This window comes from Herpailurus yagouaroundi, unplaced genomic scaffold (assembly GCF_014898765.1).
Source record: "Herpailurus yagouaroundi ecotype Mexico unplaced genomic scaffold, PumYag 160, whole genome shotgun sequence".
Lineage (NCBI taxonomy): Eukaryota > Metazoa > Chordata > Mammalia > Carnivora > Felidae > Herpailurus > Herpailurus yagouaroundi.
The window spans coordinates 18,475,134-18,479,014 of record NW_024412401.1 but is presented as its reverse complement, the minus strand read 5'-3'; positions in this window follow the sequence as shown (position 1 = coordinate 18,479,014).

Sequence of the window (3,881 nt, the reverse complement as noted above, 5' to 3'; positions counted from 1 at the left end):
CAGCCCAGAGCCTGACGCGGGGCTCAAACTCACGGATCGTGAGATCGTGACCTGAGCCGAAGTTGGACGCTCAACCGACTGAGCCACCCAGGCGCCCCTGGGATCTTTCCATAATTTGGCTATTTAAATTTTTTTAAATTTAAATTATAGTTAGTTAATATACAGTGCAATATTGGTTTCAGGCATAGAATTCAGTTATTTGTCATATACCACACCCAGTGTTCATCATCATAAGTGCCCTCCTTATACCCATCACACATCTAACTCATCCCCCACCTCCCTCCCTCCATCAACCCTGAGTTTGTTTTCTGTTAAAAGTCTCTTATGGTTTGTTTCCCTCTCCCCACCCCCCCCATATGTTCTCAGATTCCATATATGAGTGAAATCATATGGTATTTGTATTTCTCTATCTGACTTATTTCGCTTAGCATAATCCATTCTAGCTCTATCCACATGGTTGCAAATGGAAAGATTTTATTCTTTTTGATGGCTGAATAATATTCCTGTGTGTGTGTGTGTGTGTGTGTGTGTGTGTGTGTGTGTGTACTACCTCTTCTTTATCCATTAATCAGTCAATGGACAGTTGGGCTCTCTCCATAGTTTGGCTATTGTTGATAACACTGCTATAAACATCAGGGTGCATATACCCCTTCAAATCTGTATTTTTGTATCCTTTGGGTAAATACCTAATAGTGCAATTGGTGGGTCATGGGGTAGTTCTGTTTTTAAATTTTTGAGGAACCATGTAGTTCTCCAGAGTGGCTACACCAGTTTGCATTACCACCAACAGTGTAAGAGGGTCCCCTTTTCTTTGCATCCTCGCCAACACCTGTTGTTTCTTGTATTAATTTTAGCCATTCTGAAAGGTGGTATCTCATGGTTTTGATTTGTATTTCCCTTATGATGAGTGATGTTGAGCATCTTTTCATGTGTTAGACATCTGGATGTCTTTGGAAAAGTGTCTATTCATGTCTTCTGCTCATTACTTCACTGGATTGTTTGGTTTTTGGGTGTTGAGTTTGATAAGTCCTTTATAGATTTTGGATACTAACCTTTTATCAGACATGTTATTTGTAAATATCTTCTCCCATTCCATAGGCTGACTTTTGGTTTTGTTGATTGTATCCTTCACTATGCAGAAGGTTTTTATCCTGATGAGGTCCCAATAGTTCATTTTTGCTTTTGTTTTCCTTGCCTCCAGCGACACGTCTAGCAAAAAGTTGCTGTGGCCAAGGTCAAAGAGATTGCTGCTTGTTTTTTTCTCTAGGATTTTGATGGTAGCCTGTCTCACATTTAGGTCTCACATCCGTTTTGAATTTATGTTTGTATACGGTGTAAGAAAGTGGTTCTAGTTTCATTCTTCTGCATGTTGCTGTCCAGTTTTCCCAGCACCACTTGTTAAAGAGACTGTCCTTTTTCCTTTGGATATTCTCTCCTGCTTTGTCGAAGATTAGTTGACCATATAGTTGTGGGTCCATTTCTAGGTTCTCTATTCTGTTCCATTGACCTATGTGTCTGTTTTTGTGTCAGTACCATACTGTCTTGATGGTTACAGCTCTGTAATATAGTTTGAAATCTGGAATCATGATGCCTCCAGTTTTGTTTTTCTTTTTCAGTATTGTGTTGGTTATTTGGGGTCTTTTGTGGTTCCAGAGTTATCATCTCTTTTAATCTATGGGTTATCATCCCCCACCCCACCCCCACCCTGCCTCTCTCTTTCTGTTTTCCCTTCAATATATTTTTGTTTAAGAAACGGAGTTACTTGTCTAGTTTCCACGGTATGGATTTTTCTGAATGTATCATTTTGGTGTTGTATAGGAATTACAGGAGTCTGTCCATGTATTTCCTTTAAATGATCTAGAAACTTCCTTTAGATCTAGAAACTTGAACAGATTCAGGTTCAATTTTTTTTTGTTTGGCAAGGTTACTTCACAGGCAGTGAGGCACTCTTCCACCAGGAGGCGCACTTACTCTCTTTTTGAGACTTAGGCAGCTTTTGGTGATCATTGCATTTACTCATTAATGGTTGCAGAGTAGTGATATTCTACTTTTGCCATCCCTTCTTCTTTTATCAGGTTATGCTTCTTTGATTAAATTTTTCCTTCATAAACTATTTTGTTACTCCAAGATGCAACTTATACAGAGATGCCAACTTACACAAAGTGCTTGATTTTTCCCTTTCACTTAACAGCTTTCAAAATAATGAGTTGGTTTCCTAACACCATACAAAAATGACCAATGAGTTTTTTTTTTTTAACTCATCATGAACTCATGTATGTGAATCTCTTTGATATTTTTCATTCCACTGAGGTCATTATACTTACTGATACCCAAATTCTTTTATCTTTGACCGGTGGAAGTCTATTCAAGTTGGCTCCTGAATCATTTTTTTTTTTAAGTTTATATATTTATTTTGAGACAGCATGAGCCAGGGAGGGGCAGGGGCAGGGAGAGAATCCCAAGGAGGTTCTATGCTGTCAGTGTGGAGCCCAACCCAGGGCTTGATCCCATGAACTGCAGGTTCATGACCTCAGCCAAAATCAAGAGTTAGATGCTCAACCGACTGAGCCACCCAGGCGCCCCTGCTTCTGAATCCTTTTAACATGACCCAAACAGTCTTTAAAAATTTCCCTGCTTTCTGCTAAGCAAGATGTTCCTGACTTCTTTTACATTTCTTAACTCAGACCTGGAATTAGGTATTTCTCTAAGGCAGTGGTTCTCAAAGAGTGATCTGGGGACCCCTGAGAATCCCTGTGATCTTTTCATGGTGTTTATGAGGCCAAAATTATTTTCATACTAATACCAACATGCTATTTTCCCTTTTTAAGTCTTATTCTCTTACAAAAGTATAGTTTTACAAGGGCTATGTGGTGTATGATATTATGATCGAATGTAGAAGTGGTTTTAAAAATTCTGCTGTCATTATTAGGCCAGACTTTAAAGAGATTTACAAAAATGTAAAACAATGGCACTCTTCTCACTAAATAATTTTTGTTAATAGATATTTTGTTATTTTAAAATCTGTTTTGGGGCGCCTGGGTGGCTCAGTAGGTTAAGCCTCTGACTTTGGCTCAGGTCGTGATCTAGCGGTCCGCGAGTTTGAGCCCCATATCTGGCTCCATGTTGGCAGCTCAGAGCCTGGAGCCTGCTTCGGATTCTGTGTCTCCTTCTCTCTCTGCCCCTCCCCTGCTCATGCTCTGTCTCACTCTGTCTCTCAAAAATAAAAAATAAAATAAAATAAAATGTTTAATTTCTTTTTTTTTATTAAAATTTTTTTTCAACGTTTTTTATTTATTTTTGGGACAGAGAGAGACAGAGCATGAACGGGGGAGTGGGAGGGGCAGAGAGAGAGGGAGACACAGAATCGGAAACAGGCTCCAGGCTCCGAGCCATCAGCCCAGAGCCTGACGCGGGGCTCGAACTCACGGACCCCGAGATCATGACCTGGCTGAAGTCGGACGCTTAACCGACTGCGCCACCCAGGCGCCCCAAATGTTTTAATTTCTAACATCAATAGGTATAACCCATACACACAAAACCTCTTTGGGATCCTCAACAACTTTCAAAAGTTTAAGGAAATTTGAGAAGCAAAATGTTTGAGAACTGCTGTTCTGAGGAGTCCTGGTTTCTTCTAATGGAAAATGGTATTTAGAAATCACACTATAGGTGCTAGAGATGTTTATGGTTACTGGATTGGCCATTGTTTTTTAAGTCATTTCAGTGGGCAGAGCTAAGATACAATGATCTATCTATCTATCTATCTATATAGATATAGATATAGATATATAGATATAGATATAGATATAGATATATGTATATGTATATGTACATATATATAAATATAGATATCTATATATAGATATCTATATAAATATAGATAT